This window comes from Phacochoerus africanus, chromosome 8 (genome assembly GCF_016906955.1).
Source record: "Phacochoerus africanus isolate WHEZ1 chromosome 8, ROS_Pafr_v1, whole genome shotgun sequence".
NCBI classification, from domain to species: domain Eukaryota; kingdom Metazoa; phylum Chordata; class Mammalia; order Artiodactyla; family Suidae; genus Phacochoerus; species Phacochoerus africanus.
This window is the reverse complement of record NC_062551.1, coordinates 160,725,268-160,752,342: the sequence shown is the minus strand read 5'-3', so window position 1 is coordinate 160,752,342 and position 27,075 is coordinate 160,725,268. Positions and strand designations below refer to the sequence as shown.

At 38.2% G+C, this 27,075-nt stretch overlaps 1 protein-coding gene, 1 non-coding gene and 1 pseudogene across 2 annotated transcripts in view; 1 reads left to right on the top strand and 2 right to left on the bottom strand.

The window, feature by feature from the left end:
- The window catches only part of FAF1 (Fas associated factor 1), a 428,908-nt gene that overhangs the window by 340,247 nt on the left and 61,586 nt on the right, over positions 1 to 27,075 (bottom strand). The window lies entirely within an intron of this gene.
- LOC125132209 (40S ribosomal protein S2-like) lies at positions 3,460 to 4,742 on the bottom strand (annotated as a pseudogene).
- On the top strand, positions 17,368 to 17,471 carry LOC125134716 (U6 spliceosomal RNA). The gene has a single exon (XR_007136728.1). It is a non-coding gene; the product is annotated as a U6 spliceosomal RNA (small nuclear RNA).

The following is a 27,075-nucleotide window of genomic DNA, read 5'->3' as shown; positions in this document are numbered from 1 at the left end:
AAGAAATGGAAAAAGTAAGCTACAGACAGGGAGAAAGTATTTGACATATATATATACGATATATGTCTGAGAAGGGATTTATATTCGGAATATATGAAGAATTCTTAAACAACTCAGTAAGACTACAGGTCGGTAAGAAAATGGGCAAAGATCTGAACAGAAACTTCTCAAAAAAAGATATATGAATAACCAGTATGCATACTGTTCAATTAAAATAACCATCAGAGGAGTTCCCACTGTGGCTCAGGAGGTTAAGAACACAATGCTGTCTCTGTGATGATGTGGGCTGGATCTCTGGCCTTACTCAGTGAGTTAAGGATCCAGCATTGCCACAAGCTGCAGCATAGCTCATAGATGTGGCTTAGATCTGGTGTTGCCATGGCTGTGGCACAGGCCTGCAGCTGCAGCTCTGATTCAACCCCTAGCCCAGGGACTTCCACATGCTGCAGGTTTGGCCATAAAAAAAAATTAAACCATGATAAAATACCACCACATAGCTATTAAAATGGCAAAATTAAATCAGATGATACCAGTTTAACAATGCTGAACAACAGGTTCATATATACAGCGCATACTTTCAAAACTCCTTTATATATAAAGGTAAACATAAAACCTATCAGTCTTACTTGTAAATATTTATCTAAAAGAAATGAAAACATTCCCCAAAGACTTGTATACTAATATTCATAGAAGCTTTAATCACAATACTCAGTAACTAGAAGCAGCTTAAATGCCCAACAACAGGCAAATGCTGTTTTGAGCACACCACATTGTTTGGCTACAACGGAACACTACTCAGCAATAAAAAAGAACGTAATATTGATAGAGTCACCTACATGGGTACATCTCAAAAATATGCGAAATGAATGAACTCAGACACATAAGAGAAAATACTATGTATTTCTGTGTATATGAAACTCTAGAAAAAACTAATTTCTAGCTAAAGAATGCAGATCAAGGGTTGCTTAGGGTGGGTGGGGAATGATAGGGAAGGTACAATAAGGAAATTAAGAGATAATGACTGTGGTGGTACTAACAGGTATACATATCTGTCAAAACTCATCATACTGAACACTTAAAATGGGTTTATCATCAATGAAGTTAATTTTAAAAAGAAAACCACATTGGGAGTTCCCGTCGTGGCGCAGTGGTTAACGAATCCGACTAGGAACCATGAGGTTGCGGGTTCGGTCCCTGCCCTTGCTCAGTGGGTTAACGATCTGGCGTTGCTGTGAGCTGTGGTGTAGGTTGCAGACGCGGCTCGGATCCCGCGTTGCTGTGGCTCTGGCGTAGGCCGGTGGCTACAGCTCCGACTCAACCCCTAGCCTGGGAACCTCCATATGCTGAGGGAGCGGCCCAAGAAATAGCAACAACAACAACAACAAAAGACAAAAAGACAAAAAAAAAAAAAGAAAACCACAAAGAAATCTGCTTTAAACATACTAAAATGGCAGCTACAGCTCCGATTTGACCCCTAGCCTGGGAACCTCCATGTGCGGCAGGTACAGCCGTAAAAAGCAATTAATAATAATAATAATAATGCTTACTGGAAGGGAGATCAAAATGGGGAAGCTGGAAGATGTTGACCATACCTCCCCCCCAACAAACACATCAAAAATACATCCACACATGAAACAACTCTCACTGAAAACAAACTTGAGACTGGCAAAAATACTCTTCTACATCCAGGCTATAAATAACCACAGAGTCAGGAAGGAAGGGAGGAGATGCTATCAGGTTGGGACCCACAACCTTAGCCGGAAACACAGAAGAAAAGGGGGTTACCACAGGCTTATAGATCCTCCCTCAGGGAGTGAGGGGTTTGAGCCACATATTGGTCGCCCTGCCCCTAAGGGCCAATACCAGGAAGATGAGTCCCTTCAGCTCATTTAAAAACCACCAAGACTTACCAGAGAGCTATAAAAAACAAACAGAGATTCCACTCTTGAAGACTGTGCGCATGTGCTTGCTTAATCCTGAAAACAAGGAATAGGAAGCAAACTCAAAACTCCCTGGGACTCTGACTGATTTCCTATTACTTCCCCAGGGCATAACCTAGCCCACGCCAGGCACCTGCTCCAGCCCAGCATGCTCAGGTGAAGCTCTCCATTAGAGGAAAGGCTGACACTTCTAAGAAGAGTTCACAAGTGGAAAGGATGGAGCAAGCTAGGACCTGGCCCTGCATTTGAACAGAGGGAAAACAGCCACTGCCAGTGCACACAGAGGCAACAGTTTGGAGGTAGCCTAGCGTTCTGATTGGCATGCTAGTACCATCACAGTGCTTGCCACAGTTGGTAGGGGAATCCCCACTCTGTCCCCTTTTGCTCTACCACTGCTTCCCACTGTGGTAAAGGTGCTGCTGCTAGGAGAGGTGTGTGCACTTAGGGGAAGCAGAGCCTGCCACCAAAGCGGTAGCCTGCAAGAACACCCCGAGAGGAGACATGACCCATGCACACTTCAGATCCAGTTCTGCCGAGCTACTGGGCACATGCAGAATGCACAGGGACACTCCCACACCAGGACATTCCTTTAGGACTGGGATAGAAAACCGTCTCCCTTAATTTCATACAGACAGGGAAAATAAAACAAAATGAGTATATGAGTTTATTTCCAACAAAATAAGAAAAAAAAAAACCTTAATGAAACAGAGATAAATGAGTTACCAAAGAGTTCAGTGCATAGGGGATAAGAATGCTAACTGAATTTGGGAAAAGAATAAGTGAACACAGAATTTTAACAAGGAACTAGAAAATAAAAATAAATAAATACATAAATAAATAAATAAACAATCAGAGCTTAAGAACATAATACTGAAATGAAAAACACACTAGAAGGAAAAAAATATGGGAACTTCCATACGTTGCAGGTGCAGTCCTAAAAAGTAAAAAAATAAAAAATAAAGTGGTTTTTGGTATGTACTCATGCCATTTTGTTACTTATTTTCTGGTTGTTTTCGTAGTTCTTCTCTATTCCTTTCTTCTTTTTCTTCCTGTGTGATTTGATGATTTTCTGTGGTATGCTTATGTTCCTTTTTTATTAGTTTTTATGAACCTCTTCTTGGTTTTGATTTGAGGTCACCATGGGGTTCATATATGTTGACTTGTAACTGTATCTACTTGTTTTAAACTGACAGTCATTTCACTTTAAACTCATTCTAAAAGATTTACACATCTGCAGCATATGGAAGTTCCCAGGCTAGGGGCTGAATCAGAGCTGCAGCTGCCGGCCTACGCCACAGCCACAGCATTGGAGGATCCAAGCTGCATCTGCAACCTACACCACAGCTCACTGCAATGCCGGATCCTTAACCCACTGAACAAGGCCAGGGATTGAACCCACACCCTCATGGATACTAGTCAGGTTCATAACCCACCGAGCCACAACAGGAACTCCCCCAATAACCACTTTAAATGTTAATGGACTAAATGCTCCAATCAAGAGACACATGGTGAATAATTATATTAAAAAACAAGAGCCAGCTATATGTTACTTATAAAAAGCTCACTTCAGAGCTAAACACACACACACACACACACACACACACAATTTTACCCCTGACTTCATTGACTTTATTTTTCTCATATAAAACTATGTGGTGGCAACAGCTGGTGCTTAGGTTCTCTGTACAGAAACTCTGGTGTAGGTCTTTACAAGATGGTCAGTGAATTCCTGGAGCTCCTGCTGTGGTGCAACAGGATCAGCAGCATCCTAGGAGTGCTAGGATGTGGGTTCAATCCCCTGCCCGGTACAGTGGGTTAAGGATCCAGCATTGCCGAAGCTACAGCTTAGGTCTCAACTGCAGCTGGGATATGATCCCTGGCCCAGGAGCTCCATACACTGAGGGCAGCCAAAAATGCAGGGGGGGAAAATAGTGAATTCCTGATAAAGAGATGTGGCGAACACCATCTTTTTCCAGAGACTGGGAGTGAGATACTGTAGCTTGGAAATGACATCAAAAGTAGCCATGGCAGAGTTCCCGTCATGGTGCAGCAGAAAGGAATCCAACTAGGAATGATGAGGTTGTAGGTTCAATCTCTGGCCTCGCTCAGTGGGTTGAGCATCCAGTGTTGCCGTGAGCTGTGGTATAGGTTGCAGATGCAGCTCAGATCTGGCATTGCTGTGGCTGTGGTGTAAATTGGCAGCTGTAGCTCTGATTTGACCCCTAGCCTGGGAACCTCCATATGCCATGGGTGAGTCCCTAAAAAGACCAAAGACAAAAAAAAAAAAAAAAAAGTAGCCATTGCTAAGTTGCCCAGGGTGGCAGTGCAGCCCCTGGCAGAGGTGTGACAGTCATTAATTTCAACCATAATCAGTAGCTTCTTGGCCACAGTGGTTGAGACAACATCAGTGCCACTGGGGGCGGGGATGAGGCACACCAGCACAGAGTCACAGCAGCCAGTCACCTTGCACGGGACAGGTATGGGGCTTGCCACTCTTGTTCTCCTAGCAGCCTCACAGTACAGGGATGATGAAGAGCTTGGCCAGAATAATGGCCCTGTGGATGGCAGTGGCTACATCTTAAGCACCTGACACCCAAAACAGCATGTCCATTGTAATCTACAATGGAAACAAATGTCTTAAACCTGGCCCACTGGCCAGCACAGGTATACTTTTGCACAGGCATTATCTTCAAAACCTCATTCTTGAGGGATGCACCCAGGAAAAATCAATGACCTAAGATTCCTTGATGGGCAGAAAAAAGAGATAGAGCTCTTCCAGGGACTTGATCTTCATGTCTTTGACCAGGTGGCCCAGCTTGGTAAAAGATATTTCATGCAATGGAAACAATAAGAAAGCTGGGGTAGCAATACTCACATTAGACAAAGTAGACTATAAAAGAAAGTCTATAACAAAAGACAAAGAAGGATAATGTAATGATAAAAGGATCAATAATAATAAAAGGCTCGATACAAGAAGAGGATATAACATTCATTAACATATATACACCTATGAAATGGGTACCTAAATATATAAAGCAAATATTAAAACAAATTAACACAACAGTAGTAGGGGACTTTAACACCCACTTACATCACTGGATGGATCTCATCCAGACAGAAAATCAGTAACAGTGCTCTTAAGTGACATATTAGACCAGTTGAACTTAATATCCAAAGACAGCAGAATACACATTCTTTTGAAATGTACATCAAATGCTTTCCAGGATAGATCACATGCTAGGCTATAAAACAAGTCTCAATAAATTTAAGAGGACAGAAAATAAATCAAGCATTTTTTCCAACCACAATGGTATAAAGCCAGACATCGATTCGGGGGGTGGGGGGAGGAACTAGTAACATGTGGGGGAAAAATGACAAGCTACTAAGAAACCAACAGGTCAATGAAGAAATCAAAAAGGAAATCAGAAAATACCTTGAGACAAATGAAAAGCAAAACTTTACAAAACTTATGGGATGTGCAACAAAAAGTAGTTCTAAAAAGGAAGTTTATAGCAAGGAAGGCCCACCTGAAGAAAAGAAAAAAAAACCAAAAAGCTCAAACAAACAACCTAACTTACCATTTAAAGAAACTGTAAAAAGAACAAAGTCAAGAAGGAAGGAAACAATAAGGATCAAAGAAGAATTAAATAAAATAAGAGTCCAAAAAAAAAAAAAAGATCAATGAAACCAAGAGCTAGTTTTCTGAAAATATATAAAAAAAAAATTTAAAACAAAACAAAACAAAAAAAACCTTCTAAGTTTTTAGTCGGGCTGAACAGAAATAAAGAGAGGAGTTCCCATTGTGGCTTAGCAGGTTAAGGACCCAACACTGTCTACATGAGGATACAGGTTCAATCTCTGACTTCACTCAGTGGGTTCAGGATCCGGCACTGCCCTAACCTGCAGCACAGGTCACAGATGCCACTCTGATCCAGGGTTGCTGTGGCTGTGGCATAAGCCCCAGCTATAGCTCCAATTTTTACCCCTGTGCAGGAGAGGATTCAAATAAAACAAGAATCAAAGAGGAGAAGTTACAATCAATATCACAGAGATATAAAACGTCATAAGAGACTACAGAAAATAGTTATATGCCAACAAATTGGATAACTAAAAGAAATGGAGGGAGTCCCCGTTGTGGCACAGTAGAAGTTAATCCAACTGGTATCCATGAGGACCTAAGTTAGATCCCTGGCCTTGCTCAATGGGTGAAGGGTCTGGCATTGCCACAAGCTGTGGTGTAGGTCGCAGATGAGGTACAGATCTCTCATTGCTGTGGCTGTGGTGTAGGCTGGCAGCTATAGCTCCAATTAGACCCCTAGCCTGGGAACTTCAATATGCCATGGGTGTGGTCCTAAAAAAACAAAAAAAATATAAAAAATTTTTTAAATAAATTTAGAAAAATAAAAGAAATGGATAAATTTCTAGAAACATACAATTTTCCAAGACTAACTCAGGGAGAAACAGACATTCTGAACAAACTGATCACTAGTAGTATATTGAATGAGTAATCAAAAAACTCTCCCAAGAGTTCCCATCATGGCTCAGCAGTTAACAAACCCTGCCAGTATCCATGAGGACATGGGTTCTATCCTTGGCCTTGCTCAATGGGTTAAGGATCCAGCATTGCCGTGAGCTGTGGTGTAGGTCTCAGACACAACTCAAATCCAGCATTACTGTGGCTGTGAAATAGGCCAACAGCTACAACTCAAATTCAACCTCTAGCCTGGCACCTCCATGGGCTGCTGGTGCACCCTCCCCACCAAAAAAAAGACAAAAAGAAACTTTCCCGTATAAAGAACTAATATCTAATCTTCTCAAACTATTCAAAAAAATTGAAGAAGAGAGAACACTCCCAAATTCATTCTCTGAGGCCACCATCACCCTAATTCCAAAATCAGACGAAGACACTACAAAAAAAAAAAAAGAAAAATTACAGGGAGTTCCCATTGCGGCTCAGTGGTAACAAATTCAATTAGTATCCATGAGTATATGGGTTTGATCCCTGGCCCTGCTCAGTGGGTTAAGGATCCGGTGTTGTTGTGAGCTGTGGTGTAAATCACAGACATGACTCAGATCCAGCATTGTTGTGGCTGTGGTGTAAGCCTGCAACGACAGGTCCGATTTAACCTCTAGCCTGGGAACTTGATATGCTGCAGGTATAACCCTAAAAAAAAAGACAAAAAGAAAAATTACAGGCCAACATCTCTGATGGATATAAGTGCAAAAATTCTCAACAAATTGAACCAAATTCCTCAATACATAAAAAGTCATACGCTGTGATCAAGTGGGATTTATTCTAGGGATTCAAAGATGGTTCTATATCACTAAATCAATCAATGTGATACACCACACTAACAAAAGGGAGGATAAAAATTACATGATCATCTCAATAACTGCAGAAAGGACATTTGATAAAATTCAACATCCATTTATGATCAAAAAAATTTTCATCAAAGTTCGTACAGAGGGAACATATCGCAACATAACAAAGGCCATATATGGAGTTCCCATTGTGGCTCGGTGGGTTAAGGACCCAATGTTGTCTCTGTGAGGATTCAGGTTTGATCTGTGGCCTCACTCAGTGGGTTAAGGAACTGGTGTTGCCATAAGCTGAGGCGTATGTCACAGGTGTGATTCAGATTCAGTGCTGCCATGGCTGTGGCACAGGCCCCAGCTGCAACTCCAATTCAACCCCTGGCCTGTAGTTTCCATATGCTGCAAGTGTGGCCATAAAAAGAAAATAAATAAAAAATAAAGGCCATATATGACAAACTCAGAGCTAACATTATACTCAACAGTGAAAAGCTGAAAGCATTTCCTCTGAGATCAAGAACAAGATAAGGATGCCCACTCTTGCCACTTTCATCTTACATAAAGCTGGACATGGAGAACAGACTTGTGGTTGCCAAGAGAGAAGAGCACGGAGTGGGATGGACTGGGAATTTGGGGTTAATAGATGCAAACTATTGCCTTTGGAATGGATAAGCAATGAGATCCTGCCGTATGGCACTGGGAACTATATCTAGTCAACTGTGATGGAGCATGAGGACGTGAGAAAAAAAATGTATATATGTATGTGTGAATGAGTCACCTTGCTGTACAGTAGAAAACTGACAGAACACTGTAAACCAGCTATAATGGAAAAAATAAAAATCATTAAGTAGTTAGGAACAACAAAAAAATAAAGGTGGAAATCCTAGCCACAGCAATCAGATAAGATAAAGAAATAAAAGGTATCCAAATTGGAAGAAAAAAAGTAAAAGTATCACTATTTGCAGAGGATACAATACTATATATATATAAAACTCGAAAGACTCCACCAAAAAAAAAAAAAAAAAGGTTTAGAACTAATAAGTGAATTCAGTAAAGCTGCAGGATACAGGTTTATTATGCAGAAATCTGTTGCTTATCTATACACTGTTATCAAAAAGGAAAAACAAGAATACAATCCCATTTAAAATCCCTTCAAAAAGAATAAAATACTTAGGAATAAACTTCACCAAAGAGGTGAAAAACCATACTCTGAAAACAATAAAACACTGATGAAGGAAACTGAAGAAGACACAAAGAAATGGAAATTGAAGATGACACAAAGAAATCATGGCCATGGATTAGACAAATCAATATTGTTAAAATGTCTGTATTACCCAAAGCAATCTACAAATTTAATGCAATTCCTATCAAAATACCCAGGACATTTTTCACACAACCAGAATAAATCATCCTAATATTTACAAAGAACCACCAAAAGCCCTGAATAGTCAAAGCAATCATGAAAAAAAAAAAAAGAACAAAGCTGGAGATATTATGCCTCCTGAATTCAGGCTATACTACAGTTGTCAAAATATGGTACTGGCACAAAAATGAACAAAGAACAATGGACTAGAATAGAGAGCTCAGAAATAAATCCAGAAACATACTGTCATGTCTATGACAAAGGAGGTAAAAATATACAAGGGGAAAAGATAGCCTTTTCAATAAGTGGTGCTTGGAAAACTACAGAGCTACATATAAAAGAATGAAATTAGAACCTTTCCCCACATCATACAGAAAAAGAAACTCTCAATGAACTAAAGACCTAAACGTAAAACTGAAAATCCTAACACTTCTGGAAGAAAACATAGGCAGAACTCTCTCCAAAGAGAGAAGTCTGGGGAAGTAGCTGGTGATTACCTTAGGCATATTTCTCTAAACTTTATATTATCCATTTGCAAAATGAAGAAAACATCACCTATGTTACCTATTTCACAAAATGGTAACAGAATGTATATAATCTTCTATATATGTTTTTTATAGCATCACCATATAATCCAGCAATCCCACACCTGGGCATATATCCAGACAAAACTCTTAATTCAAAAAGATACATGTAGACTTCCCGCCATGGCACAGCGGAAACAAATCCAACTAGGAGCCATGAGGTTGTAGGTTCAATCCCTGGCCTCACTCAGTGGGTTAAGGATCCTGCATTGCCATGAGCCATGGTATAGGTCACAGACATGGCTCAGATCCTGCGTTGCTGTGGCTGTGGTGTAGGCCAGCTGCTACAGCTCTGATTCCTAGCCTGGGAACCTCCATATGCCGAGTGTGCGACCCTAAAAAAAAGATTAAAAAAAAAAAAAAAAGATACATGTACCCCAATGTTCATTGCAGCACTAGTCACAATAGCCAAGACATAGAAACAACCTAAATGTTCACTGACAGATGAATGGATAAAGATGTGTCTGTTTGTATATGTGTGCGTGTGTATATGGAATATTATAAATAATACACATATATGGAATATTAGCTACAAAAAATGAAATAATGCCACATGTAGCAACATGGATGAACCCAGAGTTTATCACATTAAGTGAAGTAAGTCAAGGAGAGAAAGACAATTATCATATATCACTTATACAAGGAATATTTAAAAAAATGATATAAATGAACTTATTTACAAAACACACTCACAGACAGAAAACAAACTTATGGTTCCCAAAGGGGATCATGGCGGGAGGGGAAGTGAGATAAATCAGGAGTTTGGAATTAACATAAACACACTACTATATATAAAATAGGTAACAAGGGCCTACTGTATAGCACACGGAACCAGATTCAATATTTTATAATAACCTATAATGGAAAAGAACCTGAAAATATATATGTATAACAATCACTTTGCTGTACACCTGAAACTAACATAATATTGTAAATTAACTATGGTTCAATTAAAAAAAGAAAAGGAGTTCCCACTGTGGCTCAGTGGGTTAAGGATCTGACATTGTCTCTGTGAGGATGCGGGTTCGATCCCTGGCCTCATTCAGTGCCACAAACTGTGCTCTAAGTCACAGATACAGCTCAGATCCAGTGTTGCTGTGGCTGTGACAAAGGCCCCAGCTGCAGCTCCAATTTGACTCCTGGCCCAGGAACTTCCACATGCCACAGGTATAGCCATAAAAAAGGAAGGAAGGCAAGGACGGAGGGAGGGAAGGAAATTTCAGAAAATAAAGGTCTATCAAAATTAATCAACTTCCAAACAAAATGCCTAGATCCTGATTCCCTATACTTCAACACTACAAACCCATTCCTCAACACTTCTGTATTTACATAACATTTCTATAAATTTAATTATTTTCAATAAGGATGAGAGCTAATTTAATAAGGAGGATAATCTTTTCAAAAATGGTGCCGAAACAACTTGGATATCCATTCAGGAGAAAAATTAAAAGAACTTTAAACTCACATTATAAACAGAAATTACCTCAGAATGAATCTTATATGTTAACATAAAAGCTAAAACTATAAAACTTCTAGGGAAAAACACAGAAGAAAATCTTTGTGACCTTGTATAAGGCCAAGGATTTCCTACATAGGACACAAAAGCGTGAAAAAGAAAAAAATTCATAAACTGAATTTCATTAAAATTAAAACCCTGTTTTTCAAATGGCACCATTAAGAAAATGAAATAGTAAGCCATATACTGGAAGAAAATATTCATAACACATACGTGTGACAAAGGATTAGTATATATGTATGTATGCATGTATGTGTGTATATACATATATTTATGAAAAACTGCTACAGTTAATAATTAGCAAGAAGAAAAACAGTGCAAATATAATACATAAAAGATCTGAATGGATACGTCACCAAAAAATATAAATGGTCTATAAACAATGGAATTTTTCCTTGTAGACTCTTTCCGTGATAATGGAAATGTTCTATATATTGATGGAGGTATTAGTTACACAGGTGTATAGAATTGTTAAAATTCATCTAACTGCATACTTAGGATCCATGCATTTCACTTATAAAAATTATAATAAAAATATTCAATAATGCCTAGTGTTAGCAAATATAAACTTTTTCATTTATAAATTGGTATATTTCTCAAGTGCAACCAGGCAACACTTAACAAGTTTGAGCAATTTCACCTCTAGAAATATATCACAAGAAAACTGTCAGACAAGTAAATAAAGGGTATTTACTGTACCAGTGCTTTATTTATAGTAAAGAAAAATTAAGATGAATCTAAATGTATGTCAATAGAGGATTAAATAAATTACAGTTCACTCTGCAATGAAGTACTAGTCAGCTGATAAAAAGTTATAATGTGGGTTATTAAAGTAACCCCGGTACTGACACTACATATTACTGAAACTGGAAGTCTCAGGATCTAGTCACTTGGTACACGGATGTCATACTTTGACAAAAACAGCTAACAGTAAACATAAAATATGAGATGATATATCCCAACTACAGTATTACCATGGCCAAAAGATCTGAGCAGTAATGGCTCTACTGTATCTGTTTTTAGAACAGATCTAAAAGAATAAGGTTCAGCAACAACACAAGCCAGCAAATGTAAAATACTAGTGCTGATACACTGAATTCTGAATTCCCCCAAAAATATTTATGTAAAATTCTGTATTTTACGCGATTTTTTTCATCCACAGGTTTCAAAATATTTTAACATATTTGTGATCCAAAATAGTTTAACAAAAACCAATATATGCACCAATGTGCAAACTCATACATAGCATAGGGGGGGAAAAAAAGACTGGAAAAATATACCAAAATGTCAAAAGTTGTGTGTAAGAGTGCAAGTGACTTTCTCCTTTTACATTTTACATAGTTTCCAAATTTTCAATAATATTGTTCATGTATTTAAACACAAATATTTATATTTTTAAAATGTATGGAGTTCCCATCGTGGCTCAGTGGTAATGAACCCAACGAGTACCCATAAGGATGCAGGTTCAATCCCTAGCCTCACTCAGTGGGTTAAGGATCTGGCACTGCCATGAACTGTGGTGTAGGTTGCAGACACAGCTCAGATCTGCCTTTGCTGTAGCTGTGGAATAGGCTGGCAGCTGTAGCTCAGGTTCGACTCCTAGCCTGGGAACTTACATACGCTGCAGGTGCGGCCAAAAAAAAAAAAAAAAGGTGTATATATATCGTGGCCTGGTGGTTAAGGACCCAGTGCTGTCATTGCTGTGGCTCAGGTAACTGCCGTGGTATGGGTTTGATCCCTGGCCCGGGTACTTCTGTATGCCATGGGTAAGGCCAAATATGTGTATGTATATACATATACATATATATATATATATGGTTTACTTCTATTAAATACTTTCACGCACACAAGCACATTTAATAGAAGTAAACACAAGAGAAACAGCTATGTTTTTCATTTGTTTTTCTGCCTGTAAGGTTTTAGTAAGAAGGAAGATAAGAATAAGACCCTTAGGCCTTTGACTAACAAAGAAAAAAAAAGATATGAAGTTATTTGGGAGCAACAATGTGAATTAATGAATCAATTAATATGACAAGATGAAAGACATGGAAAGAATAAAAGGCAAGATAGTAAAAAAAAAAATTCTATTAAGTTATTAAGGTAAAAAGAAAAACCCAGATACGAGGCATAAAATTTTAAAGAGATCAATCAAAAGCATGACTTGAATAAATTAATGATTCCAAAACTTCACTCTGACCATGTGTTTCTGTTTCCTTTCCATCAAACCTTCCTACCAGTTGCTAAGCAATATCTGACTAACTGCTGGACTACTATACTTCCTGCCTAACTAGGAATGCTGGACCATTACATTTCCAGACTAAGTAAGAGATCTGGACTCTAATACATTTCCTGACTGATTAGGAATGCAAGGGCCTCACTGTACTTTCTAACTTACTTGGAATTCAGGAATACACTTCACTTACTGACCAAAAATGTAAGATTCCGTTATACTCTAAGTATATTGAGTTTTTTGTTACCCTAAACAGGATTGCTGGGTCCAGATACACTAATTGTACTGAGCCTCATTAACACTAAGAATATTTAGTCCTTTCATATTGACTGACCAGAATCAGTCAGTCTCTTGCGGATTTTGAGCTCTGAGGTCAATGGAATCCAAAAAGTGAAAGACAGGTACAAAAGAACTAAGGGTCTGAGTAACTGTTTCTTCAGAACAATAATGTATTGCTTTTCATTGATAGGTAGTATATAGCTCATCATTTGAAGTCTATTGCAAAAGAACACTAATTTGTAATCCAAACCAATATTACAGTCTATATCTCTCTCAAGTATGTATTTAAATGTTGCATGTATTAATGAAAAAATAATTTTTGGATTATGAGTTGTCAAATTGAAATATTATTGACACACACAAAATTCTCGTCTGACTTCTCTTAGCACTCTCTCTCCTTTGTTCACTCTACTCAGGTCTCATCAGAGTTCCATCTCTTTCTCAAACAATCATTGGTTCTCACCCAGGCCTTTACGTTTGCTCTTCTCTCTGTCTCTGCAATGCTTTTTTCCTCAGATCTTTACATGGTTGTCTCCTCGTTCCCAGGTGTTAGCTAAAATGCTACCCCATGAAATAACCTTACCTGAATCCACAATATAAAATAACCCTCTCTATTTCTTTAGTCCTGTTTGGTTTTCTTCACAGTATTATTTTCTAAAGTTATACAGTATGTTTATAAACTTATTTGCAGATAATCTGGCTCCCACTCACCCAAGACTATAAGTTCCAATAAGAATATGGATCTTGTTGGTCTTGTTCACGACTCTACTTCCAGTGGTCAGAAAAGTGCTGGCATATAGTAAGGATTCAATATATTTAAATTAATCAATTAATAAGTGAAGGAGGTAAATTCATTTTGGCTTATATATTAGCTTTATAGAACACTTCACGGCAAGTGGTGGGAGTCGAGATGTTACCAATGCCACTTATCTTTGTCTGAAACCAAAACCTAAATTTGCTACTCGACCTTCAATACTAGTAAACTCAACTGATTTTTAAGACACTGAAACAAATGTGGTTACAATGAAAAATATATGTCCACAGTAGGTACTCAGAGGTAATTATGTCACTTTTTCCTACTAAATCTGGACATGACCCCATAAAACTTAACACACTTCTTCAGGCAGGCACTATCTATTGCCTTTGAACACAGTGAGAAAAAAGAAGAATCAACAGAATTGGCTTACATGTTAAAACTATTTGCCATCTCTAGTATAGTGGAATCTGAATCTAGAGTCAGAAGACCTGTATTTCAAGTGTTGGCCCTCCAACAAATGTCAGTATAAGGATGAAAGCAAAAAATTTAGTCAGAAAAGGTAGATACACAGAATCTGAAAGATAGAGAAAAGGTGGCAGAATCAATGAATTCTAGATCCTAGTGTGCTTAATGGATTTTCCATGTCAGGTTATTAAAGGGTATGAGATGAAGTGGGAAAAAGGAATGTTTGAAATTAAGACTACAAAGGACGGGGTAATAATTGGTAATGAAAAGGTTAAGAAAAAGATTATAAAAAAGGTGCCTAAGGCAGTATAAATGTTTGACAGGCTGGGAGGAAGAAAAGGTTTTAAGTGCCAAGGGATGGTCCTGCGAACAAAGAATTTAATACGAAAAAAGGTACAGATTATAAAATTTGGTAGGACTTCCAGGTAACTTAACAATGGCTGCCTATCAATCATGTGATTTTTCTTTCTGTGTCATTTATCAATTTACTGACTCACATTTGAATGCACACTTAAATTATGTTCTAGGAAAGGAAAGCAAAAAGGAAAGGGAAAAGGAAAGGAAGAATTCCTTTAAGTATTTTTCTTTTAAAGAGCACAATCTTAAACTTTCTCAGTAGAGGGCACTAGAAGGATACAGCAGAGGGAACAGGCTTTCCTGCAGTTTCTCGCTGCAGCATGGTAGCAGGTAGTGAGTAAGGCTACCCAATGGAACTCTGCCCCAGTCATGTATATAGGCCCAGAGTGTGGCCTTTCTGCAACCTTGCAGTCTTGACCTAGTGATAATCTTTTCATGGCCCTTTCATCATAGAACCCAGTGTTCAAAGGGCCTTGCCCAGCCAGCAATAACTTGAATCCCTCTACAAGCCTGTGTACACAGCTTGCCTGTGCCTAGAGGGTTCCCAACTCCATGCAAGCCCACTGAACAACCCACATTACTGACTCCTGATATGCTCCCCACTCTGCACACCACAGGGTGCCAATTCCTTGCCCAGTAGCTATAAACCACTTCTTTATTTATTTATTTATTTTTATTTTCCCACTGTACAGCAAGGGGATCAAGTTATCCTTACATGTATATGTTACAATTACATTTTTTTTCCCCACCCTTTGTTCTGTTGCAACATGAGTATCTAGACAAAGTTCTCAATGCTACTCAGCAGGATCTCCTTGTACATCTATTCTAAGTTGTGTCTGATAAGCCCAAGCTCCCGATCCCTCCCACTCCCTCCCCTTCCCATCAGGCAGCCACAAGTCTCTTCTCCAAGTCCATGATTTTCTTTTCTGAGGAGATGTTCATTTGTGCTGGATATTAGATTCCAGTTATAAGTGATATCATTATAAACCACTTCTGGCTTGGCCAGTGAACTTCTCTTCTAGTGAGGGAGCTGAACAACTTCTCCAACAAGGTCTGAACCCCTTCTAAGTATGTCCTTCCTTGAGTACTCTCCCTCAGTTCTATGGTACAATACAAAGTTTCCTCAGATTGTATCCTTACTCATTTACGGTAGGTAATAATTCATTATACTGAACTTCACCATTTAACCTACTTAGTGACTTTTCTATATCTTGACTGGACCCAAACTGTTAACACCATCTGTAACGATACACGACAGGGAGAAAATAAAGCTAAACAAAGAGAATGTTGAAACTTCAAAATAACTATGAATAAAAAGAGAAAAATTAACAAATCCCAGTGCATGATCTCTCATACCCATGGTCCTACCCCAACCCAAAAAGATAGACGGGAAAAATGAGAAGACAGAAGAAGGAAGTTAGAGAAGGAGATTAAAATTGCTCTAAAACTTATGCCTGAGAGACTCAGTACAGTCTGTCTGAAACACTAAAAAGTATATAAACAGATCAAAGCAAAGATCACAAGAAAGGGACTTCCAAAAAAAGCACAATTTAAAAGGGGAGACATAACCTAAAGGGCAGTCTAAGAAACACACAGATTCTGCAAAGAGCAAAAAAAGGCAAAAAGAAAGTGATGGCAATCAAGTGGAAAAAAGGGAAAAAAGCCAAAAGAGAATCATAAAACCAAACCAAAACCATACTCCTCACCACCTCTCCCACCAGCCCCACACACATCAAAACCAACCAACCAAAAAAAAAACAAAAACAAAAACAAAAACAAAAAACAAACAAAACAAAACAAAACTGGCTAAAGTATCTGAACTTTGCTAAACTGACAGAAGAGGGCGCCATTAAATAAAATCTTGTAAGTCAACCTATTACCATAAAAATGCACACACAACACAAACTAACAAATATATGAGGCATGCAAGAAATGAAATTTCACAACTATCTATTAAAGAAAATTTCCTCCTACAAAATACCACAAAGCAGAAAAAAATCTGTAAATCAGTATTACAAAATATACTTAAACAAGCATTTAAGGATTTACAAAGTCGCCTTGAATCAGAAAATTCAAAAACTGAAAAATAACACCAACCAAAAAAAAAAAAAAAAGGGCAGGGAAAAATGAAAGAAAGTTGATGTTATCCAGGAGAAAAATAAAGAAAATTCTCTCAGAAATGAAGGACAGGGAGTTAGTTCCCATCGTGGCCCAGCTGAAACAAATCTAACTAGTGTCCATGAGGACACAGGTTTGATCCCTGGCCTTGCTCAGTGGATATGGCACCCGGTGTTGCTGTGAGCTGTGGTGTAGGTCGCAGATGCAGCTCGGATCCAGCATTAGTTGGTGTGGCTGTGGTGTAGGCTGGCAGCTATAGCTCCAATTAGATCCCTAGCCTGGGAACTTCCAGATGTCTCGGGTGTGGCCCTAAAAAAGACAGAAAGACAATTTAAAAAAAGTAAAATGTTGGCTTAGAGAATACTTGAAAATTGATAAATCATGTAGTAGAATCACGAAAAGAAATATGAGGCTAGGAGCATTTTTTTAAACATTTAACTATAGCGCTCGCTTGAACAGAACATATACTAAAACTGCAACAATACAGAGAAGATGAGCATTGCCCCTGCACAGGATGACATGAAAATTCACGAAGTGTTCCGTATTTTTGGAAGTATCTCATAAAACTAAATATAAAACTACCATATGACCTAGAAATCCCACTCTTGGGCATATATCCAGAAAAAACTTTCCTTGAAAAAGAAACATGCACCCACATGTTCACTGTAGCAGTATTTACAATAGCCAAGACATGGAAACAACCTAAATATCCATCAACAGATGAATGGATTAAGAAGATGTGGCATATATACACAACAGAATACTACTCAGCCATAAAAAAGAACAAAATAATGCCAATGGGAGCAACATGGATGGAATGAGAAACTCTCATACTAAGTGAAGCAAGTCAGAAAGTGAAAGACAAGTACCATATGATATCAGTTATATCTGTAATCTAATATAAGGCACAAATAAACCTTTCCACAAAAAAGAAACTCTTGGACTTGGAGCACAGACTTGTGACTGCCGAGGGGGAGGGGGAGGGAGGGGGACGGACTGGGAGTCTGGGGTTAATAAATGCAAACTCTTGCCTTTGGAATAGATAAGCAATAAGATCCTGCTGAATAGCACTGGAAACCATATCTAGTCATTTGCGATGGAGGATGATGGAGGATAATGTGAGAAAAAGAATGTATGTATGTGTGACTGGGTCACTTTGCTGTATAGCAGAAAATTGACAGAACACTGTAAACCAACTATAATGGAAAAAAATCATTTAAAAAATAAATAAAAGTTTAACTATAAAAGTGACCTCAAGAACAAAAATATAGATCTCCTTAAATACAAGAAAAATTCTAACTGTTTATAAAAGCAAGTGTATTTCACATAAAGCACAGCAAATACAACAAAGCATGTATAATTACAAAATAGTATAGCACTAACCAAATATCAAACTAGTGAATACAAATGGTCTTAACTTTTAAAAAAATATTTTCAGTGCAACTCATGAAATGAACTCAATTATATACTATATATAAGAAATACACCTAAAAAAAGTAATTCAAAATGACTAAAAATAAAATTACAATTAAAATACCAGGCTAATGGAAACACAGAGAATAGGGGCAGCCATCAGACATTAGATAAAACACAATTCAAGCCCAAAGCATTAAATGTGACCCACACTTCACAATGAAGGTATTGCTTTTATGAATACACATGTATGAAATACACTGCAGTCACTTCATGAAGAAAAAAAATAGGAGACTTTTAAAGACACAGAAATATACTAAATAATGAGATTAAATATACTACTCTCAATAATGACAAATAGACAAAAGATAAGGTAGAAGATCTTACGGATATATATTAAATTCTACATTTGTTAACAGAGAACAAATCTCTCAAAAGCCAAAGACACATACACAAAAGTCAATCATATGTGAGGTCCCAAAGAAACATAACTGTCTCAAAATAGAATTATTATAAATAATACTCTCTGAATGCAACACAATGGAACTAGAAATTACTAACAAAACAAGAAAAGAGGAAGGACCATACATCTGAAATTTTTTAATGAACTACTAAACCTTTGTTCAAATGTAAAGGAGAAATACAAACTGAAATTGAAGCAAGATAATGACAATGAATTATTAAAGAAAACAGACTGCTTCCAAACTTATAATGGAGAGCAAAAGCACAAATACACAACTTTTCTAGAACCAACTAGAATGCTAAGGTCACGGGGCAAACAACTGGCCCAAAAATCTAAGACAGGTACATGCAGAGAGAGAGACAATGTAAGCACTGGCTTACTAAATAATAATTACACTAGGGTGATCTGTGATCAACAAATTCGTAGAGGCTAACAATACACTGGTGAGAAAGTTAATGCAATTATAGGGAGGGCATCTGCAAGTTCCTGCAGGCTTTTACTCCTTGAACACCATAAAGTTCTCAAGGGAAAAAAAAAAAAAAAACCCTGGCAAAGTCCTATGAAAGTACTTACCAAGGTGTAGAACAAAGAGAAAGGAGCAGCAGGAGAGGCACAAAAGTCCTCCAGGACTCTTGCATCTCCCTCACAAAATAAAAGCCTTAATCTGAGGGGGGAAGGGCAACAAACATTCTCACCTTAGGGCACCTATGATATCTGTGGTGACTAGAAGAAGAGAAAAGGTGGGGAAGAGAACCTTCTGCCTCAGGAAGAGGAGCAGGAAAACATGCTGGGTTTAGAAAGTGTAGCTGTAAGGGACAGGAGCTTTGCAAAAGCCACAAACCTAAGCCCCAGGGATTTAATGCTGTATAGCACTAAATGTACTATCAGAAAGACTGTAGAAGACTGATGTATTATCAGAAACAGAGCATGTCCTCCAGTCCCAACATCCAGGACAGCTAGCAGAGTAATAAGCAACTTGTAAGAGATACACACCCTCTGTGAAGCACAGCTCAGAGAGAAAACCAAAAGCTGAGGGTAGAATGAGCACTAAAAAAAAAACTCTATCAAACTAGTCAACACTCTAAACACAATGCATCATGAGAGGAATTTGAAGGCTTTGGTATAGTGAGAAAAGCCATAGGAGAAATAGGTCTCAAGTACAACCCAACTCAAAATGAGATCAAATCAAACATCTACAATAAAATCTTAGCATAAAGAAAGGCATGCCAATTTCCAGACATAAAAAATATTTACTGGGAGTGGAGTTTCCCTTGTGACTCAGCAGTAACAAACCCGACTAGTACCCATGAGGAGTCAGGTTCAACTCCTGGCCTCACTCAGTGGGTTAAGGATCTGGCATTGCTGTGGCTGTGGTATAGGCCAGTAGCTGCAGCTCTGATTGGACTTCTAGCCTAGGAACCTCCATATGCCACAGATGCAGTCCTAAAAAGACAAATATATATATTTTCCAGGAATTCCCTAGTGGTGCAGCAGGTTAAGGATCCAGCTTTGTCACCATAATGGCTGGGGTCACTGCTGTGGCAAAGGTTCAATCCCTGGCCCAGGAAGCATCCAAAAAAAAAAAAATTTACTTTAGTCTCTACTATCCTACATAAAATGTCTAGCTTTCACTAAAAATTGCAGAGCATACCAAAAGGTCAGGAAAAACAGATTTGCAAGTGACAAGCAATCATCAGAAACAAACAGGACACAGATGTTAAAGCTGACATGGAAGTTTAAATGACTATGATTAAAATATTAAAGGCTCTAACAGAAAAAACGGACAACATGTAAGACCAGATGAGTGATTTCAGCAGAGGGAGAGACTATGCGAGAAATAAAAAACACAGTAACAGAGACAAAAAATGTCTTTAACAAGCTTAACAGTAGAACTGACGCAAGGAAAGAATCAGTGAACTTGAAGACAAGTCTATAGAAATCACTCACATTGAAACACAGGAGGGGAGGGGGTAGGAAGATGGAGAAAAAAACAGAACAGAGAACTCAAGAGCTGTAGAACAAAATCAAAGCATTTATATACGAAACATGGAAGAAGAGAGAAAGAAAAGAGCAGGAAAAAATGGTAACAAGAATTTTCAAACCCAACTAAAGAGAACTGGTGGTTGCACACTGTGCATTCACTCAATACCACTGAATTGTGTACTTTAAAATGGTTAACTGTATGTTACGTTAAAAAGAAAAAAGAACATTCAAAGCCACAGATCTAAGAACACCAAGCAGGGTTACAAAAGCTACACACACACACACACACACACACACACACACCCTTAGGTGGACCGTATTCAAACTGCTGAAAACAAACACAAGGAGAACATCTTGAAGGCAGCTAGAGGGGAGGAAAAAGACATTGTTCCAGAGGAATGAAAATAAAAATAGCAATAGACTCCAGAGACCATAAAAGCTAGGAAATAACAGCATGACATCTTTAAAGTGATGGATGGAAAAAAACTGTCAATCCAGAATTCCATACCCATTGAAAGCATCTTTCAAAAAATTAGAACAAAATAAAAATTTTCTCAAACAAAAAAACTGAGAATTTATCACCTATAAACCTACTCTACAAGAAATGTTAAAGAAAATAGTTCAGGCAGAAGAAATATATCAGTCGAAAACTTAAACTTGCAGATGATGAAAAAATAATGGCAACACAGAATATTTTACAGAATACTCAAAATTAAAATACATGAAAACAACAGTACAAAAATGGGTTAGAAGAGTTGGAAATATAACACTGTAGGACCATCATACCACATATAGAGCAGTATGTCATTATTTAAATGTAGATTCTGATGGCTCAAAGATGAGACAGTAAAACCTAAGACCATTACTAAAAAAAAAAAAAAAATTCAAGAGGTGTAATGATAAATTGATAAAGAAAAAATTAATGGGCAAAGGTTTAATGAAAAAGAAGGTATCTGTATAGTCCCAATGTACCTTTCAATAAGCTATTTACTGATTACAGAGGTAGAGAAATCTGAGACATCACTTTAACCAAGTATCAAAGTTAACATCACGAATAATACGACATATTGACAACATGTACCTCCTGTGACATTGAGAAAGATGCAAAATTACATCTGTGGTATTCTTGCCTAGAAGGTATGTGCTTAACCTATCATGAGAAAACATTATTGAAATTTAAATTCAGGTATGCTACACAATACCTGAAATATCATGATCTTCAAAAAGTGCCATGGTCGTGAAACAAAGAACAACTGTGGGAAAAAAATCACAGATTAGAGGAGGCTAGGGAAGACATGAAAACTAAATGCAATGTGGCAGTTCCTGCTGTAGCACAGTGGGTTACAGATCCAGCGCCATCTCTGAGACAGTGTAAGTTTGATTCCTGGCCCAGCACAGTGGGTTAAGAATCCAGCGTTGTCACAGCTGTAGCATAGGTTGCAGCTGCTGCTCAGATTCAACCCTGGCCCAGGAACTTCCATATGCCATGGGTGCAGCAGAAAAATAATAGTAATAATAATTTAAAAACCTAAATGCACAGTGGATCTTGAACCAAAAAAAAATAAATAAATAAAACCTACATTAATAGAATATTTAGTGATATCCAAATAAGGTCTATTGTTTAGTTAACAGTATTGCATCAACAGTACAACAGTATTATTGTATTGTAACAGTATTATACCAATTGCACCAACAGTTACCAAATGTAATATAATTATGAAAGATGTTAACATCAGAAGTTTAATGAAGGCTATCAAGAACCCTGCACTATTTTGCAACTCTTCTATAAATTTCTAGCCTTTTTAGATATTCTCATGTTCTAAACACACATTATGTCACTATACATTTTTAAAAATTCATCATCTACACAGTATATCAATTACTAAGAAAACAAAAATCCCAAAATTCAAGCCAAGAATTTGTGAGAGTACTATTATTAGACTTGCCAGACTATAAAATACAGACTACAACTCAAGTTTGACATTAAATTTTCCGGTTAAAAAAGTCAAAATGGGAGTTCCTGTCATGGCACAGTGGTTAACAAACCCAACTAGGAACTGTGAGGTTGCAGGTTTGATCCCTGCCCTTGCTCAGTGGGTTAAGGATCTGGCGTTGCCATGAGCTGTGGTGTAGGTTGCAGACTCGGCTCAGATCCAGCGTTGCTGTGGCTCTGGCGTAGGCCGGCGGCTACAGCTCCGATTGGACCCCTAGCCTGGGAACCTCCATGTGCCGCGGGAGCAGCCCTCGAAAAGACAAAAAGACCAAAAAAAAAAAAAAAGTCAAGATGCCAACATGTAGGTAATAAATAACGTGTTAATACATAAGGACTATTCAAATATCTTTTTTTTTGTCTTTTGTCTTTTTAGGGTCTCACCCATGGCATATGGAGTCTAATCCATCTAATCAGGCTAGGGGTCTAATCTGAGCTGTTGCTGCCAGCCTACGCCAGAGCCACAGCAATGCCAGAGCCACAGCAACGCCAGATCCGAGCTGCGTCTGCGACCTACACCACAACTCAGAGCAGTGCCAGGTCCTTAACCCACTGAGTGAGGCCAGGGATTGAACCCACAACCTCATGGTTCCTAGTTGGATACGTTTCCACTGCATGAAGATGAGGACTCCAAATAATTTTTTTTTCTGTCTTTTTTTTTCTTTTTTTGCTTTTTAGGGCTACACCTGTGGCACATGGAGGTTCCTCTAGGGGTTGAATCAGAGCTGTAGCTGCTGGCCCACACCACAGCCACAGCAATGCAGGATCCTTAACCCACTGAGCAAGGCCAGGGATCGAACCTGCATCCTCATGGATGCTAGTCAGATTCGTTAACCACTGAGCCACGGCAGGAACTCCTCAAATATCTTCAAAAACATGTTCTACATAGCTCCTGGCCATGGATTTATTAAACGTATCGGGTAATGCATTCTCCCAGCTACATCTAGAAACCAAATTATGCTTATCCATAAAAGCTTTCCTTACACACCATAGCTGGAAGTCATTTTAATTCTTTCGGCAATTACCACACAGCCTCTTTAACTCGTGTGTGTGTGTGTGTGTGTGTGTGTGTGTGTGTGTGTGTGTGTTATGAAGCTTCAGAGACAGGTGTCCCCACTGAGAGAAGAGGCTGTTAAGGACCAGAAGGGACTGAACCTCAGTTGAGCCTTAAAGGACAGATAACATCTAGGTGGTCAAAAGGAAGGGGGGGAAAACATCTATGGGAGACCTAAAAACAAAAACTTGGTGGTAGGAATACATATGGCATGTTATAGGATGATTTGGCTGTTTAAAGTCATGCGTGCTCCAGAGTTACGGAAATTCATTCATAATAAAGAGGCAGTGTTAAATGGTAGAGGGATTTCAACATTAAGAAAGATAGCCCAAATTCTGTGACAGAAGTATTCAAAGAAGAACTTCACTGTTCAGTTTTCTGTAACTAAAACAGATATAGACTGACCTCAGCTAAGGTTAGAGTACCCTGGTATCTGAAGACCTATGAAGGTATATTAATCACTGTTTACCATGGAGAGAGATTTTTACCTTGACTATGATTTTTTTTTTTTTTGGTCTTTTTGCCTTTTCTAGGGCTGCTCCCGTGGCATATGGAGGTTCCCAGGCTAGGGGTCAAATGGGAGCTACAGCTGCTGGCCTACGCCACAGCCACAGCAACGCTGAATCCAAGCCGAGTCTGCAACCTACACCACAGCTCACGGCAATGCCAGATCCTTAACCCACTGAGCAACGTCAAGGATTGAACCCACAACCTCATGGTTCCTAGTCAGATTCATTCTACTGAGCCACAACAAGAACTCTGCCTATGATTTTTTAAAAATTTTTATTATAATTTACAATGTTCTGCCAACTTCTGCTGTACACCAAAAATGACCCAGTCATACATATATATACATTTTTTTCTCACATTATTCTCCATCATGTTCCAACACAAGTGACTAGATATAGTTCCCTGTGCTATAAAGCAGCTGACCATGATTTTTTTAAGACACAGAGCAAGCCTGTGTTTGAGATAAATCCATCCATAAGAAAGAAGTTTTAAATGAGCACTCCAAAAATATAATTTAAAAATTACTAAAACATCAAATTAAACAAAATCTATACCAAACAACAAAATCCAAAAATAGGAGTTCCCATCATGGCTCAATGGTTAATGAATCCGACTAGGAACCATGAGGTTGCAGGTTCGATCCCTGGCCTTGCTCAGTGGGTTAACGATCCAGCGTTGCCATGAGCTGTGGTGTAGGTCGTAGATGCGGCTCAGATCCCGCATTGCTGTGGCTGTGGTGTAGGCTGGCGGCTACAGCTCCGATTAGACCCCTAGCCTGGGAATCTCCATATGTTGCAGGAGTGGCCCTAGAAAAGGCAAAATGACATAAATAAATAAATAAATAAATATAAATAATAAAACAAAATCCAAAAAGAGATTATCAAAAGAGAATGAAGTTGCTGAAAGTAGATCTTAAGCATTCTCACTTCAAAAAAAATTTTTTTAATTAGAAAAACAAATAAAAGGGGATGAGGAGTTCTTGTCATAGCTTAGAGGTAATGAACCCAACGAGTATACATAAGGATGCGGGTTCAACCTGTGGCCTCACTCAGTGGGTTCAGTATCCAGCATTGCCGTGAACTGTGGTATAGGTGACAGTTGCTGCTTGGATCCTGAGTTGATGTGGCTAGGCCTGCAGTTGCAGCTCTGATTTGACCCCTAGCCTGAGAACTTCATATGCTGCAGGTGCGGCTCCAAAGAGACAAAAAAGGGGGGGGGGGAGGGGATAAAATGAGAACCTCAGGATACAAGAGGAAGAAATATAAATTTTTGTATGTGAACATTTTAAGTACGATTTTATTTAAAGAAAGAAATACAACTGAAACTTTTTCAGAATTATATTACCATTAAGTAAGAAATTATTTTTAAAATGTCAGCATAAATATAAAGGGATAATAAAAATGGGGAAAAAAATGTTTTTTGGCCACACACAGCATGCACAAGCTCCCAGGACAGGGACTGAACCCATGCCACAGCAGTAACCAGAGCCCCAGCAGTGACAATACAAGGTCCTTAACCCACTGAGACACCAGGGAACTCCAAGAATAAGATTTTTTTTTTTTTTTGGACTGTTTAGGGCCGCAACCACAGCATATGGAGGATCCCAGGCTAGGGGTCTAATCAGAATTGCAGCTGCCAGTCTATACCACAGCAATGCCAAATCTGAGTCACATCTGTGACCTATACCACAGCTCACGGCAACGCCAGATCCTTAATCCACTGAACAAAGCCAGGGATCGAACCCGAAACCTCATGGTTCCTAGTCAGATTCATTTCCGCTGTGCCACGATGGGAACTCGCAAAAATGGGAATTTTAATTGCCTTATTATTTTTTCTTTTCAAGCACACACTGGTTTACGTCAGCTGATCCCTGAAACCAGCAGGAAGAACGCCGTCATCACATTTACAGGTGTAACCACTAAACCACTGATTTTGCTGCAATGACATTTGGTTTAAACCACTTCCAGCAATAGAAATAAGTTGAATATCGTATCAAGGCAACCTGTTGAAAATAAACCCATTCTTTAAATCAAGCTAACCTGTAGGTTAAGAAGCTTTATAAAATATCAGGATCAAAATGCATCTGATTGAACTGAAGAATTTTAAAATCAAATCATTTAAATTTTTATTTTATTTTAAATGTTCAAGTCATAAGTAGCATATACTATTACTAATTTCAGAATTAGCATAAAGTCTTTGGCTTAGTTTTATAGCAATGAGGGGACTCCTACTATATATTTCATTTAAATAGTTTGTGCCCTGAAGCACAGGTAAGATAAATAGTACTAAAAATAAATATTAGCCACATTTCCACATTTCATTTAACAGCAGGAATATCATTTTCTGCAAGGTGACAAACATACTACATTCTTACTAGGTCTTAAGGCCTCTGAACTTTTATCTACAGTAGGTTTTATAAAAGAGGAAATGTTTGGTTCATGCAATAAACTAATTCTAGAACTAGTTTATATTTGAAGGAAAAGCAACAATACTTGAAGCAAAAACCAATGAAAAAATAAGCAGAAGATCAAGTTGCAGTGTGGGAAAAAATGTGGACCTCAAACAGATTTGATTTGACAATGTAAACCACTAGCTGTAAGTTTAGTAAATGAAAACTTTGAAAAAACTTGAGTTTTCCTTTGAAAGGTAGAAAACAATTCTTTCATACCCACTTAATTATACACTAAGTAGCAATGTCTTTTTTTTTTTTTTGTCTTTTTGCTATTTCTTGGGCCGCTCC